The sequence below is a fragment of the Geospiza fortis genome, unplaced genomic scaffold, assembly GCF_000277835.1.
Source record: "Geospiza fortis unplaced genomic scaffold, GeoFor_1.0 scaffold443, whole genome shotgun sequence".
NCBI lineage: Eukaryota > Metazoa > Chordata > Aves > Passeriformes > Thraupidae > Geospiza > Geospiza fortis.
In genome coordinates, this window is record NW_005054335.1 from 2,645,647 (window position 1) to 2,662,818 (window position 17,172).

Here is a 17,172-nt window from a genome sequence, read left to right on the forward strand (position 1 = left end):
CTGGGCTGGGCTGGGGCGCCCCGACCTCTGCTGGTCGCAGGCAGCGCCCGCGCCGCCGCTCCCGCGGGGAAAAGGGGAGGAAACAGGAAAGGGTGTGCTAGCCCTTGTGCGGTTTCTGCCCCAGTTCTGGCTGCTCGCCTAATCTCTTCATACTTTCCCAGGGGAATAGCGTGTTGGGTACTGAAACGGCCGTGTGGTGCTTCCGTGGGCATCCAGCAGCTCCTGAGGTTGTTTTTCCACGGATTAATTATTTCACATGCATGACTTGGCAGAGGTATTCCTTTTCTGTTGTCGGGAGTTTTGTCAAACTTTAAATGTTGAGCTGAAATTTTCCATGCTAGGGACTTTACCCCTCCCCGGGCCGTTTTTAGTCCTAGAAGTCTCGGACTGAGAGAAAGGGTTTTGAGTGTATCCAAACGTAATTGTGCTGCTACTGACATGTTCTCTCAAAGTGTTTAAGCTCTGGAAACTGAAAGAGCATCACTTGAGTCTTTGATGAGGTGAGGCAGAAATGCTTTTGGCAGAGCTACAGACCTTTCAAATCTACGCTTTACTTGTGCTTGGTAGTTCTTAGCATATCTTGGCACTTTTTACTGAAGATTTTGCTTACTACCATGCATGATCTAGATTGGAGTTCTCTACACACTTTTACTTGTGGTCTTAACCATGGCTACCCTAGGTTATATCAGGTCTCCAAGTCCCAGCCTGGGAGCTGAGTGACAGAATTAAGAAACTGGCTAGATGAGGAAGAAGGTGGGAGACGAGAAAACACAGAAGGGTCATGCTGGGAAGGAGCAGCACGTGCTCTTGTCCTTTCCACGTCAGGGCAGAAGCTAGGGTGGTTCTCTACACACATCCATGCCTTGCAGTCAGCTCTGGCCACGGCATCCCTGGTCAGCGCCTTTCCTGCAGAACCTGCTCTACACTGAGCCAGCTAGAATGAAAGGCTGCTTCTGGAGTTTGGGATGGCCTAGCCGCAGTGAAAAGACGCCGTGTATCAAAAACAAGCAGTGAGGCAGAGAGTGATAGCCAGTATGGCAGGGCAATCACAGCTATGCTGACACTGCTGCTGCTGCTTTTAGCACTGTGTAAAGATGCATGCAGGGAGAAGGCACATCCTTAGTGCCCCAAAACTGGGACTCCACAGTTTGGTCAAGCTTTGTTCCAGCTTGTGAGTGATACGGCTGCAACTCTCTTCCTCTTTCACAATTTGGAAAAAACAGTTCATCTCTTCAACTTGAGAAGGGGTATGGAGGTGTAAAATGAAAATCTCTTTGTACTTTATTTAAGAATGGAGATCCATCAAAGATATCAGCTTGGCTTTTACCTCTGCTGCAATATATTTTGGATTTGAGATTAGTGAAAAGGAATTTGTGATAAGATTTCTGTAGTGATACACAAAGGAAAGTATAGTTTGTTCTGACCTCCTTTAGATAAAAGTATCCATATCCAGCTGAACAGCTCCTTTTCTTTGGCGGCATACAAAGTGAATAGCCCAAAATATATGCAAGATTTATGTAGAGAGTTCATATTTAAGAAAAGTGTAGTGTAATGAGAATTGCCCATATATAGAGATCAAAGTTAATATACTGGACAAAAGAGTAAAGGAAATGATCCTTATCTTCTGTTCAGTCAAGTCACTAAATTCAAGTATGTCATTGTGTCAGTAGTGTTTGATTTGAGGACTTCATTATTAAGTGATTGCCTAACATCAGTAGACATTGGTATAATGAATTTTGCTGCTTTCTGAAGTCTACATCCTACAAATCTTCTGTATATTACTTGTTTTCCTAAATTATCCTTTAGGGGTAAAGCCAAAAAAATTAAACCAGGCCAAAACCAAGCTCCTTCTTCCAGCAAGAAGAAAGTATTTCTAGTTTAAAATAAGCATCTTTCTGTACAGTAGTGCTGTGCAATGTCTGTGCATTGCAGACTGCAGTGCATGCTCAAGAATTGTGCCAAGGAAAGTGTATACTAAAACACCATAAAGGACTGACGTGTTGCATACCCCCAAACTGATAATCTGGCTGAATTTTCTTTCTGGAAAGGCCCCTAAACTTAGAAAGGTGAATATGTTTTCACTGTTTAAAAGGCACAAACCAACATCCCGAGGAATTGATACTTGCCTTGTGTTGATTGCTGAACAGAAGAACTAATTGTTCTATATGGCCTATAAAAAAACCTACACATTCAAGAAATTCTCTACTTGCGGAAGCCCAGTCACCATGTTTGTATATACAAATAAGCACATTGTTCACCAAACATTTGTGTGTGTCAAAAATTTAATTAACAATTCTTCACTCAAAATTATAACCCATTCATGTCATGAGTACGTTTGCCATGTCCTTAGTGAGTCTCTGCCTTTCATGATGAAAAATGTAGTTAATAATGTCCTTAAAATATGGTGCCTAAACTGTGCATAGGGAAGCACAATTGGGCCCTTGACCTTATTTACATCATAAGAGGGGTTCAATGCTGGGAGAAGTCTTTATAATATTTTACTGCATATGGAAAATGCTTGTAGCCCTGTGAGGGCTGTGTGTGACATGATTCCCAGAAATTAAATACCCCAGAGAGAAAGTTATACAATTAATCATCAACTTTTGTGTTACCACTCAGCAAGATTTTTATTTTTTCATGCTGAGAGACTGAAGGGAGAAAAAACAGATCTTGAAGAGACTATATCCAGCCATGCTTGCTTTATTTGGCTTTAAATTTGCCTGCACTTCAATAATTATAGAACATCTGGTTTCTCTGTTAATCAGAGAAAGCCTGTTTTATTCCCTTGACTTTTTAATAAGAAAAATGAATTTATTGCAGGCAGCCATATGAGAATCCACTGCAACAGTAACAGTTTGCAGGAACTGATCATGACATCATGCTGTTTGTGATACGCCTGTGTATGTGTGTGTGTGGGATGCTCACAATAGTTATTATTTTCCCATAGGATTGAAAACACATGCAGGAACTCCACTGCCAGGGACAGCCAGGACTGCATCATCTGCTTATCACTATGACGGCCAACTCAACATAGCCAGGGCAGGGAGAGGGATTCACTCACGTGATAAATAGCTCATCTCTTTCGTGATGTTCAAAAGAACTTAAAGATCAGAGATGATCAAGACTTTACTTCCTGAGATATCAACTTCTGATTCTCCATTCCTATCCAAACACTCATCCTCAGGTTTGATTTCCACCCCAGGGCATATATGGCCATTTGTTACAGGAGAGGGACAAGTTTCAAGTCCCACAGAGACTTTAAGCCTGTTCAGCTGGACAGCAACTGTTCACCTCCTGTTATGCAGAGAGGCTGGAAGCTTCCCTGTGCTCCATTTGTTCTCCTCAGAGATGTTTTCATCACCACCACCTTGGTTATGCCCACATTTAGGAAGAAGGAGAAGAAAATACAGCTGTTTCCTGTGACATCCAGCTGGAGCAATGGCGAGTGGTGGCAGACAGCAAGAAATAGAGCAAACTCAGGACCTTTTACTTCATTTTAGCAGCTCCAGTGCCGGGTTAGGGACCTTCTGTTTCACCAAACCACAGACCATCACTGAGTGAGGAAAGCAAACTGTGATGCAAGAGTTCTTTGTGCATTAGGCAATCGATCTGCAGATAAGGATTTGGCACTTGGTTTTTATAGAGTTTCATTAAATACATATGAAAGTGCAGCAGCAGAGGAGATTTAACATTTGTGGTTTAATCAAAAAGGTGGGAACAATTTTCATCAAAAACACTTCTCACTTGTTGCTTTCTCAGAGAATCCAAGAAAATTGTAATAACAGGTAAGGTAGCCAGTTTAAAATAGAGCCTAAAATGGTTTGTGGAACAACATTTCCAAAATGCTTCTATTTTATTATCGGTAAAACCTATAGGAAAATACTTTAAAGTGGGCTGTTTTGATGTTATGCCACACATATAAAAGCAGACTGCCCCAGACTCTCAGAATATCATGAATTATGAATGCATTTGGGATGCAATAAAAGATCTTTAATGATTACCCTCATTGCACAAGGTCCTTCACTGCAGACAACAACAAAAGTGCCATGCTCCTGTCAGAGCACTGCTGACTTCTGCTGACTTCCACCATGAAGGAGACTGCCCCTCTGACAGGCTCCAGGCCTCCCAGTCCTCCCAGGCTCCCTCAGCCAGTGCATTCCTCACCCTCTGGCAGGACCCCATGCACACTGTGCTGCCAAGCACCAGCAGGGCCACGGGGCTGGGAGGGCATCCTCAGCAGCCATTGCACCAAGGGCATCCTGGCAGCAGGCCCCATGGCTTTGCTTGCCCACTGTCCTGGGGGCTAAAGGAGCTAGATGCCTAGGATGGGCAATGGACAACTGGAATCATCAGAGCCACGCTGGCATAATCTGCAAAAGGCTGTGAGATACAGCAAGCTTCCTCCTGGTTCCCATTGCAATGGCCATCACTGCAACGGTCTTGGCTTTTCCCCAATCTCTGTGTTCAATTTCAACTTTTTGCATTGTTATGTTTTAAATCCCTGATTTCACAGACTTCATGGCCTTTTCCAAGCAATTTAGCTTTCACATACACAGCTGGACACGCACAAGGACATGTGGTTCCTGCCTGGCTGCTTCTGTCCCACATGAGGACAGTGCAGGTGTTCTAAGGTGATCTAAGGCAATGCCAACTCAGTACCTGGACCATGATGCCTGCAAATGACTGTGGGGATAAGGGAGCTTCCTCTGACAGGACACCCGAGTTCCCCCAGCTAAAGTGACTCTCTCTGAAGCACGCTGGCTTTCCAAATGCATGCTGGCTGAAAGAGGCACTGACACAAACAGAGGCTACCCTGTCACCGTGCGCCAAGTGTGCTGGCAAGGCTGGGGCCAGGCTGGGCTGCGTGAATGGCAGCACTTCTTCTCAAATCCCAGCGGCCGGGAGGGCTCCCTTCACCCCCACCCACAGCCACCCCATGGCCCAGGCATCTGGGAGAAGCTGGTGCTGCCACAGCAGCTGCTGGAGACCATGCATGGGGTAGGGAATACGCTCTGCCAGACACCGGGAATGCGCTCTGGGCCGAGGGCTGCGCTGGTCCCCTCACAGGAGCCATGCAGATTGTTCCTGCCCCACGGCCCGCTCGGGCTGCTGGGCAGTCTGCAGCTGACTGGGTGGAGATCCCAGTGGACCTGAGCAACTTCCTCCTGCAGCCAGTGCTAACAAAAGGCCTCTGTGGAGCCATGTAGAGCAGAGCACTGCCGCTGAGCGTGCAATGCTACTATTAAGGAATTAGCACGATGGGAAAATTATTTTGGCACCAAGCTTCAGCAGCGTCTGGAACAGCAAGACAGGCATTCACTTCTACACCTTCTTCTGATGTTCATAAGCAATCTCTGCTGCTACCTATTTTTCTATTCAAGAGCTGGTCAGGGGAGGCAGGGAGTCAGTGTAGATAATATAGGCAAAATTAAGTGTATTTGCTAATGCTCTTTAAACTGCAGCACTTAAAATAGTCCTGAAGGTAAAAACTTAACCTCACTGGATTTAGGATGCAGAAAAATTTTAAATGGGCACATGCTCTTGAGGGAATTGTTGTAAAAGAGGTTACATGGGCTTATATCAGGTGAGATTCTTTCTAAATTTCACTCTTCTGTGTTTTTCCAAATGATAAAATCAGATGAAATCTTGAATGCTGTTAAGAATGACTGTGACACCAGACATGAAAGGACACTGTTGATCTTGCAATCTTGTCAAAACTCTGGCCAAGTTGTCAGATTTTAGTCAAAAAATTAGTTGGCAGTTATTTACAAAAGCAAGTCAGAGGCTGAATCTATTTTTAAATGGTCTTATTACAAATTTCACTCTGTTTCTAAATCAAAGAGAAGACCTAATCTATTTCCAGACATTTCTCTGATTAGTTTCTCAGAAACATCATCTAACTGTATTAACACAGCTGCCAGAAGAGGCTTCCTTAATAAAATGTAGCCTTTATCAAAGGGGAAGAAAAGAAAATTTTATTAGTTTGTTGACCAGGGCATTTCTACAGATGGCATCTGGTTTACTGGTTTATGTCCTCGCTCAGATCTGACTCTTGTCATTGTACCATTTGTATAGCTTAATTTTGCTAATACGAGCATCTGAACTGATTATGGAGAGATACTAAATAGGAAGTATATATGAAAGATCTTATTAAACAGCATTCCTGCATTATCTAAAACAGATGTAGTATTGTAAAACAAAAAAGTCTTTATTAAGCCACCAAAGCTGTCTTTGTCCATCTGCATAAATTGGCAGGTTGCATGAAGACCTTTTTGTTATTTATAAATAGAATCATGCCTGAAATACAACCACACATCCAAACAATCTCTAATTTAGGAAGGGTTAAAGTCCTTGGTCTTGATATTCATCTTGCAGCTAAAGCCTGTCATTATTATCTGAGGTTTTACTGCTTGCTTCCTCTGTTTCTTCTTGTTATTTGTTTTTTACAAGTCCACCTCCAGTTAACCCTCACTCTTTTATTCATGTCATTGGCATCTTGTATGTGTTACACTAGATAAATGCAGACATCCTCATCAGACTCTGAAATGCACATGCTCAAAAGCCCCCAAGGCAATTCTGTTAGCCTTTACCTCCTCAGCATAAGATTTACCCTGCATTGTCTTTCTCTTACAAATGCAACATAATCTTATCTCTTATAAATACAATTCTCTTATCAATACTGCTTGTCATGCATTGTTGGCTTCAGCAATTACCTTGTAAATCCAAAGCAGGAAGGCGTCAAATGACCCTATCCTGTCTCCTGCTTGGGGGTGCAATACTTCCAGAATACCACAAACTTCTCCCTTTGCAAACTACCATTTGCAAGACAAAGCCCCTCTGGATGAATTCTGCCCCTGAATACTTTTGGATTGTGTCGGTGCTCTAGCTGCAGAGGTCTGTTACCTCTGCCAAGGCCAAAGCAGCAGTCCTACACAGAAGCATACAAAACCCACACCCAAAGCTCACAGGGTGCAGCAGGTCTGCAGGCATTTGTCCATTTGTGCTGTGCAGTGTGGGGCTGGATGGCTGCCCTTGGGTACCCAACCAGTTTCAGCCTTCACCCACTGTACCAGCTCTGCCATCCAGGCCACCCTGCTCAAGGAAGCCATGCCCTTTTCATGCAGATGTCACTAAACAAGAGTTGAAGAGCCCAATATAGGGGCAAAAAGATGTGGGTTTACAGGTTTTCAGAAGTTGTAAAATTAAGAGGTGTAACTCAGTTCAGTCAAAATTTCCTATAGTTCCAGCTGAAATATAATTTCTTTTTTCTCCCCTCTTGCTGAGTGATCTGTAAAAACTGAGCCCTTAAACAGAGTTAGAGCATCATGTTCAGTGGCTGTGATGAAACCCTTTCCACCTCAGTAAATTGAGGGGTTATTCTCCCTGTTCCATCATGATACACAGAGACCTCAGCTCCCCATACTCTTGCAGCAGGATGAGGCCATGCACAATCCAGTCTGCTTGCTGAGGAGTGAAGATTCGTGATCCTGTGGTAACTTATTTTATGTTGAAACCTGGAAGTTTTCTTTATTAAGTATTTTCAGTTTATAAAATACTGTGTGAGATAGCCACTAGTCCAATTTTAGCATCTGAAATGTGACAGTGTTCTACACATGGAGATCTCTAGGAAGAAGAAGTATTTTAAAATTTTAAAATAAAATTGCAACATCTCCTGTTCATGGTTCCAGTAGTATGGACACTTCTGGTCCACTTAAGCTAAATAGCAAGGAAGGTAAATAGCAATGTTCTCTTTCTAACCCACTTTCAGGGCATTACTGTCGCTTGGAGATTTAGTCTCTGTTCATTTCTGACTTACTTTAGTTGTAAAGCAAAGGCTCCACCGTTGTTTCTGCATTTATCAGTAGAGGAGATACGTCTGTGTGCCCTGGGGCCCAGGGATGAGCGCTGCACAGCCAAGGAAGGGCTGGATAACAAATGTCATCATTATCAGAACCTGTGATCTTCATCTTTAGATCCTCAGCATCTGATATTCACCATAGTCAGAGACCAGAGCATTATATTGTGATGTTTAAATAATTTTTACCTTTCTCCTGTAGGAAAAAAAAAAAAAACAAAAACTGCAGTGATGTTTCCTCAACAAATAGCATTTACCAACTATCAGTGGGCAGGCAGCATTCCTTACTGTGCTGGCCAGAGATGCTGGCCTCTGCTTAACATAAAACAGCACCAGCAATCCTTACCCTGAGGAATCACTGCTTTTAATCACAAAATTTATTAAACTGTAAAAGCTGCTGATACACATCAACAGTTCCTGCTGGTGGGAAAGGGATTGGCTCTGGCACTTCTCGAGATGGATATAATTCACAAGCTTCTTCCAGTATCTGGTGCCAACTGCACAGGAGATTTATGCAGTGTCAGTTAAAAATGAGGTTGTTATCACTGCCATGTTTATGAAATATTCTCGGCTTTACAGTGAATATGTTCTCTTAAGCAATGTGAGGAAATGTCTGAGAACCTCACATTTGAGTGTTACCCCTCCTTCCACAAACCAAGTCCAAATCAATCCATACAGACTTTTTAACAGTATATTTCTCTGATTGAGCAAGTAGGATGAGCAAGTCTTTAGTTCCACAAATACAGGTTGATAATGTTTTCTGATGGGTTTTCTAATTATTGTCTGGCTTATGTGATTTTTTTTGTGATGTATGCATGCATGAAGAAAAATTTGAGACAGATGTGCTCTTTTAAAAAACCCATACGAATAAGTTATTTAAAACTAATTTTAATGATGTGTAGTTACCAAAAACACTTCCTTGTACCTCAAAATACAGTGCCTTAGTCCTTTCATGACTGAGGCTTTCAACGACAACTCCATGAACAGGTCTCCAGGTCTCTGTTCATACTGTCCTCAGATCTGCTGGTACTCATACTCTCTTCTACAAAAAGTGATCAGTCCACATTACTTTTGTCTCCATCTTTTCATTTCTGTCTATCATTACAAAACCCTTTTTGGGGTGTCTGTACTGCTTTTCTGAGATACTGGACTTTTTGTCAGGCTACTCCACACATTTCCTTGCATAAACTGATCTACTCATATTTCCAAACCTCCTCCTTATGTCAGTTCCCAACATTGTCTTGTGTATATATTTTCCCTCCCTTCTGTTCCAGCCTTGTTCTCCTCTTTTTCCTGATCTTTCTAGGAGATGCTTTGCTGGTATGAATATGGTTAAGGCATAATCCCCTACACAGACACCAATGGATAGAGCTATAAGAGGTGGCAAGATATCTTCTTCCTCTAATGCAAATAAATATTTACCTATCATCTTCTTTCCAGTATTTCAACACACCCTTAGAAAGCCTCCTCTAGCATCTTTATATCTCCTCTAATACTTCCCATGTTAAAACTTTGAAATTTTCTCATTCCACCATACTCTTTCCTGCCTACAATGGCAGGTGGTCTCTTCCTGTCTCTCACTTGGTTGCCACGTGATTCAGTGAATATCACACTTCCACCTACCACACTGGAAGGGTTTACTGTGAGGATCCTCTCTTCCTCCACAGCCTTATCTTGGTTTGAAACTAAGAAAATCCTATTCTGGTCCTAGCAAGTGTGTGTTCCAGAGACACTGTTATTTTGTTCTCTTTTCTCTGGTCTCTGCAAATGTATTTATATCTAAAAATATGAGGCATAAAATCAAAGATCTTAAGAGGCTTCTCTGTAATGACCAGAGTCCTATTTTCTAGCCTTACACACGGACTTCCTGAATTTGTTTCTTTCAGCTTCCATTTCTTCCCATGTTGTGCTACTAACCATGCTACTACTATAACTTATCACCCTGGTGCATGGCATGTACTGACAAATCCAAAACTACAAGAATACACAAGATGGTTCCTCATACCTTTGTTGGGAGGATGAGAAAATATACACTACTCGTCTTGTTCTGCACACTGTCCCTGTGAAAAGAGTGAAGATTTCCAAGGTTACCCCAAGGCTACAGTTAAGCTTACAAGCCTGCAAATCTGATTTATAAATCTATTGACTATCTCAGTTCTCATTACTTTCAGTGCAAAACAAAATAAACCCCCACTGAACACAATTTTCTCCTCCCCTCAGCATTATTCATAAATGAAGTTGCCTGAAGGGAAGCATTAAATCACTGCCTGTTACAGATTCCCTCCTAGATTGTTAGCACTTCCAAACTCCAGTGCTTCTTCTTGAATCTTGCCTTTCTTCTATCATCATTTAAACAACTGGCAGTTCTAATTATTGTACTCATAGACAAGGACTTAATTAACCTAATCAGCCTGCCATGGAGCTGACAGGTATGCTTTTCTGTCAGAGTTAGGTCAAAACATGTAATCTGCAATGAATAGGAGCTCTTTTTCAGCTGCTCTGGCAGTGGTTCAGTGCATCCGTGTCTCTCCTCAGGCCACGAAATTGTGTGACCTTGCAGCTCACAAAGAAGAGTGATGATTATAAAGTGTATGTCAAAAAGCTAGTCTCCTCTGACCCAGTTTCCAGACACAACATGATGGATAAATGCCAGGGAGGCAGCAGCCTGTGTTATCAGACAGAAACAGGGCCAAAGCAGACAGGAGCATTGCTTCAGTACTGCCCAGAAACAACCACTGTCAGCATGGAGCAGTGCAGAGAGCTGTGTTTTTCAGGGCAGGATTAGGACACACAAGCTGAGATGACATAGAGACACCATTCTAAGATTCTTGGGTATCTGTGCCTGCACTGAATCAGCACCCTGATCATTTTCAGGCCATCACTAAGGGAAACAAAGACAGGAGTCCTTCTGCTGGCTATGGCTGCTGTTTATCACCAGGAATAAGCCGCTGCCACATACCTTGCTGCTCTAGTAGCATAGGCCAGAGAAGGAGATTATGGCTGGAGAAAATTGTGACGAACAGTTTGCATCTGTTTCTCTCCCTGACCCTGTATGAAGCTGGAGCTGCTGCATGCCAGAGTGGGAAGCCCAGATTCTTATTAACTTGCTGGTTTACTCTGGGCTAAAAATAATACAAAGTAGTTCACATCCTGACAAATTATCTAAAATTAACTCAGCTTGGCAGTTACCTAGAAATCAAAATATATTTTAAAAGCACACATATAAATAAATCCTTTTATGCTAGCTATTTTTTGTGTATGGGCTGGAGCAGCTGCAGTGCTGTTGTCAGACCATTTAGGACTCCCTCTTTCTCAATTTCCTGCTAACATACTCACTTCCTTTGAGAGTTTCCTATCCTAGGAAATATCCTCTTGATGAAAAATGAACCAACAGAGAGAAAGGTGTTTCCCCATTAGCAGCTTCCTGTCTCCCATCAGGAAAGTCAGCTGCTGGCAGCAGTGACAAATCTGTAACAGAAAAGAATCAAAGAGGAATTGGATACTAAGCTTCCAACTAAGCCATAGACTGAAAGAACATTATAAAGAGCTGGTGTTTGTCACTGCATTTATGCGAAATATATCTTTCCTCCCTTGTCAGGTGTAAAGAACTTAAACTTGTATAGACATTACTCATTATTGTGATTGCATCCTTAACCATCATGTCTCAGATAACCAACTGCAAGAGCCAGCTACACAGTTCTCAGCCCTGGACTTCAGTCTGTGCCGTCCAAAAACAAGCAGTGTTTCCAGGGCTTCCCTCTTGCAGTATATTGCACAACCAGGAGTGAAGGCAGACTGACACACCAGTCCTGCACAGATGATAATATTTGTTTCATTCAGTCATTGAGTTTACTCAAACCTAGACTTACTTCCCTTAGTCCTACTCCTATTAAAATATTAAGGGAAACCTGGAATTTATAATTGCCTAGACAATATCAGAGTGTGTCACATTGTAAACTAAATGTTTTTGCCAAGGGAGAAGATATACATCCTTAAAAGGAAAGTCGGATTAGGTATGATTAGGTGCCTGGGATTAGGTGCATGGGACTGTAGCCCTCCTAGCTGAAGCCTATAATGCGCAGAAGAGCAAAGTACTAGAAACAAAACGTCCAAGTTCAAGTAGTCCCCTTAGGAAAATCAACAAAGGCAAAACATTGATGTTTATAATAAAGAATATGAAATCTTATTAATTCTTAATCTAGTCCCACAGAAATGGCAAATGCACCCTGAAGGAAGAAAAATTATGTAGAACACCAAAATTCTGAGAAGAGCTTGAAAACTTTCATATAGAATCCCTAAAGTATAGTCATGATGTGCAGGACATCAGTGAGTCAGGTCCCTATGACTCATCAGAGCATTGACCTGTTATGCAACTCAAAACACAGCAAGTAAGACATTTGTGATTATGTGTTTTAGTATATCAGAAAATTTTCTATTTTAGAAACTATGCTGCCAAAGACAGTTGATTTATGAAACCTTCATATTTTCAAGTGACATTATAGTGCTGGCTGAAAGGAAATCAAGAGTCTAAAATAGGTAGAGATTACTAATGTTTAGCATTACATTTAAGCCAAATGTGGGACCACTGGAGCCTCAGCAGGCAGATCTGAGACAAGAACCCAAAACCATAAACTGAACTGTGTTGCCTAGAGCATTTTATAAAATCACATTGAAGGGCAGCTACCTTTAAAGAGACAGCAAAGTCCAAGGAACCACAGCAACCCCCAAAGTCACTGGACCCTCATTGATTTTAACACATAGGAATATATGGATTAAAAATCAGAAGATGGGCCTCTAAAGCAGTATGGAATCCTAGGGGGTTCTTAAATTTATTCTGAATTTATTTAGGAACAGGAGGATGAATTCTAACTTTAATTTTAAGCATGCATCCTCACACATTGGGGTCATTAAACACTTCACAGTTAAACTGTGAAGTCTTTCCTTGCATTTGAAGCCTCAATAACATATTGGCTGCAAAGTAATTCCACAGTAGTTACACATGCATCTGAGGAGAACTGAATCTTACTTGTCTTAACCCTTAAAATCTTCTTGAAACATTGTGTATAAGATACACAATAAACTGACATTACTTCCTAATGCCTAAGCTGGTAGAGAGGTAATGTTTCTGCAGTAGAGATTGTTCCCATGTGCCTGTTTGCACCGCACTGCAGGGAAGAAAACAACATCCTGATGGGTTCCACGGTGAATCCCAGAACCAGTTCTCACTGAACAATGGCTTTCCATTAGCCTGGTGAACGGGTGCCTCTGATCACAGATACTGCAGAGACAGTCTTTTCAGGACTATTTCTACTCAGGCTTTCTCACGCAGGGTAAGTAGAGCAGGGAAACAGCTTTCAGTGGAAAAGCAAGCAAACAACAAAACAAAACAAACCCCTCTAAGTAAGGGTAGATTAAGAGTCTGGGAATCTTTTGATCTTTTGGACTCAGCTGTCCTCCAGCAGAACAGAGAACAGCTGACTGAGGAAAAAATAATGCCAAATAACTGGATTTCTAGAGAAGAAAAACTAAAAGGAAGCTAGGAGTGAATGGAGAAATGTGCTTGTCAGTGAAACTGGCTGAGTGAAATCCTAGTATTGCCACAATCAATCAGGAGCTTTGCTTTTGGCTGCAGGGAGCCAGGCTTTAACCACTGAGTTCAGTGAGGACACACACCTTATAAACAGCATTCACTCTGTGAATTTAAAAGCTTATTATGAAAACATTTTGAAAATTTATTATTTGAGTGAATTATCAAAATGCATAAGTATAAAGAAAGTATTACCAAAAAAACCACTTTTTTTCCCATTTCAGGTGACAACTACAATGGGCACTTCTGAGAGATACATTTACATTGTTCATGCTAAGGATCAGCTACAGTTGCCAAGTAAGGTACCTTTCTCCTTTCAAAACAAAAACAAATCCAAAACCACCTGCCCAAGTGGGCTTCAAAAATAATTAAGTCTTGTATTTATCAATATCATAGCAACTTATGGAGTATGTACATATGTTATACATCCATGAGCATATATACAAACAGAGAAAAATTGAGTGAGGCTAGGGATTGGAATATGAAATATTCATATTCCTGGGTATATGAAACATTATATTGGTTTACAACCCTTGAATAATGAGCATTGTATTGCATTGTACACCTAACTTGGCTCTACTCAAATCAAGACTGCTGGAAAATTTTGACAAGAATTTTTTTCATTTGAAATTGCCAACTTGTATAAAAATGTAAAAGTACTAGCTACATGGTGGGTTTTCAGTAGAATTTTTTTCCTGGTTTTTCCTCACCTGTCTACCTAGACCAAAGGGTGACCAAGGACCCAGGTGTTCTGGCTTCCCAGAAAACAAGTCCTTGGCACTTCTCAGGATTTTTTGAGCCCTCAGTTCTCAGATCAGAGGTCTTCAAGTTAAGACTGTGGGAGTCTTATGACCTACAGCTTAGAAACTATATGCACTGTAAACCAGCATCTTCCCTCTTATCAAGGGGTACTTTTAAACTCTTGGTTAGATATAGATATAGAGCAAGATTTTAGTTTTTTGTATTGGTATCTTCCACAAATTGGAAGCAGTTTTTCCCACCCAGTTCTGATTCCATTTTGGTTTTATCATCTCAACTGGTGCTATTCCACAATACTAACCACAGGCCAGTCTATGCATTATAAACTGGAACTGGCAAGTGGGTTGCTTCATACTCTAGAGATACTTCTCAGTGTTGGATATGAACATCAGTATCTTGGGAAGAACCTTTGAAGAAGCATCTCCTTAAGTGTCTTATGTTACCTGGGAATAAACTAATACAATAACACAAACATCAGCAATGCACAAGCATGTAGAAACTGAAGCACAAAGAAACTCCCATTCCACTCTGGGATCCACGATTGCCCAAAGCTCGAATCTTCACTGTGAAAGAGGCATTTGGGCATGGGCAGAAACATGAAGGTACTCCCCTTACAGTGAGTTGAACTAAATTTCAGTGTTGTCATGGAAAAAATATATTGTCTTCCAAGGACAGCAGATGTACTTCGAATCATACAAACTTGTCAAGCTCATTGCAATTACTGCAATTCATTTAAATGCAAACACACACATATATATGTAAGCATGTATGTATAGATATGTATCTAAAAGTCTTGCAATATATATATATATATGTAGTTCCATGGCAATAATAGAAGTGAAGAAATACAAAGCTTATGCAAATAATGGCATTACATTCAAATGAAACAGAAAAAAAAAAGACAGGGATAAAAAATAAACCAGATTTTTTTACAGATCTATTTTTACACCGACTTCAGGTCTTCATTTATTAACAATAAGTTTTTTCCATAAGCAAGCCAATTTTGATCCATAAGTCAAGGGAGAAAACATAAAATATTTACTCACTCACAGAATAACAGTAAGCAAAAATTTTGCTAGATAGCCAGACATCTATAGAGGATGCTGGGAATGCATGGGGAGTAGTTTATTAACAGAGCTGTTCTGCATATTTTGTGTAGGCTACTCCTCTTGTTTTGAGCTTCTTCTGAAAGATCAAGATTTACCGCCTGGAACAGAGGCGGTTGTTCATTCATCCAAAATAAATTAGTCTCCAGTGCAGGTTTAAGGCAACTGGCAGTGCAGGCCTTAACTCGATGAACCTGGAAAGGCCCACACCTCCCACACCACTGCTTTTCAAATGAGAAATTCCTCGGCACAAAAGACTCAGCCCACGGGACTTCTCCAGACAAACAATCAGCCTGCAGTGCTTCACTGGGCATGAGGGTCTTGGCAAGGTGCCATTCACTATCATTAAAAGTGTTTATAAAAAAATTGTTCATTTTTGGCCAGCTTTTTTTTCCAAGGCCAGGCCTCCACCCCCACATCTTCAGTGGAATGTGTTAATAATTTGCTTTGTGGAGATGAAAGGCTCTTTGATAGGAGCAGCATAAACACATCTCACTGTGCTCAAAGGTCTTTGTCCCACAATAGAAGCATAGTTTCTGTACAGTGGCTTGAACGGAAAGAACAGACACATTTCTGAATCATTTTTCACTCTTCTTTTCTGCCTTTCCTCTACACACACACTCACACACGCACACACACACACACACAGGCACTTACACACACGCACTTACACACACTCATTTTTCTTTTCCTTTATTTCTTATAGTCTGTTGTAGATCTTTCTGTGAAATATAAACAAGTGGTTCCAAACAAGAATTCCTCACTGATATTTGCAGCAGATGGATTAAAAATACCAGCCAGTCCCCGCAGTCTGTAGTGTCAGAAACCAAAAATCACAGTAAAACATGGGTCTGTCCCAGAGTATGTGACTGAGCATAGCTTGGAGCAGTGTGCAGCATGGGAGGAGGGAAGAGTCCAGCTGCTATTATCCTCAACAGCACATTGCAGAGCCTACTGAATAAATACAAATGAGAGTTTCTAATTCATCTTGGGAGAAAAAACACTTAAAATTACCTGTAAATGCAGTGTATACTAGCAAGCTCTGCCTAACTGTTGTCTCCTGGCTATAGTGCCTTCCCTTCCCTGCCCAGTTTGAGCCATTGTGTGCATCTCATCTATACCAGCACTGCCCCTTTGAAAGCAAAACCTGTTGATGCTGAACCATAGCATCAGTCTTCAATGATCCCGAATGGATTAAGACATAATTGAGATGTGGCCTGGGTGACACATCGACACAAGCCTTAACCACCAATTTTTGTCTGTTCTTTTGATAAAAAGATGGCATACTGTCCTGGGTTTATCTGTGGTTTTGTTTTCCAAAAGTGTTCCCTGCCCTCATGCTATGTCTCTATTTACTCAAGAGATTATTTGTTTTTCTATTCATGACAGCCATCACTAAAGAAAAATCAAATTTTACAGATATGTCACATTACACTTCTGAAGCATTACCATTCAGCAACTAGAATAACATGGTCAGACAGGCTGAAGTGACTTGAGCACTTATGCTACTTTTTTAAGGTAGTTTAGACATTAAAGGCATTTAACCACTGCTCCCTGCAGTGTTAAATTTTATATGTTGCACACTACATGAAGGCATGTTTGGGAATGGACATCTGCCCAATAGCTCAGATTGCACTCTGCAGCAAAGCAGCTTCAGTCTAGACATGCACAGTCACCTATTTCCTTCTGAGAGAGACATACTCCTGATAGCCAGTGCTCTACCACTGCTTTTCACATATATGTTCTGTTTACAAAAGGATTCTAAATTCTTAATGAACTCTGCTCAGAAGGTCACTGCTGAAAAGAGGTACTGAGGTTTGTTTGCAAAAATGTAAGATTTTAGGAAAAATATAAGCATTGTAATT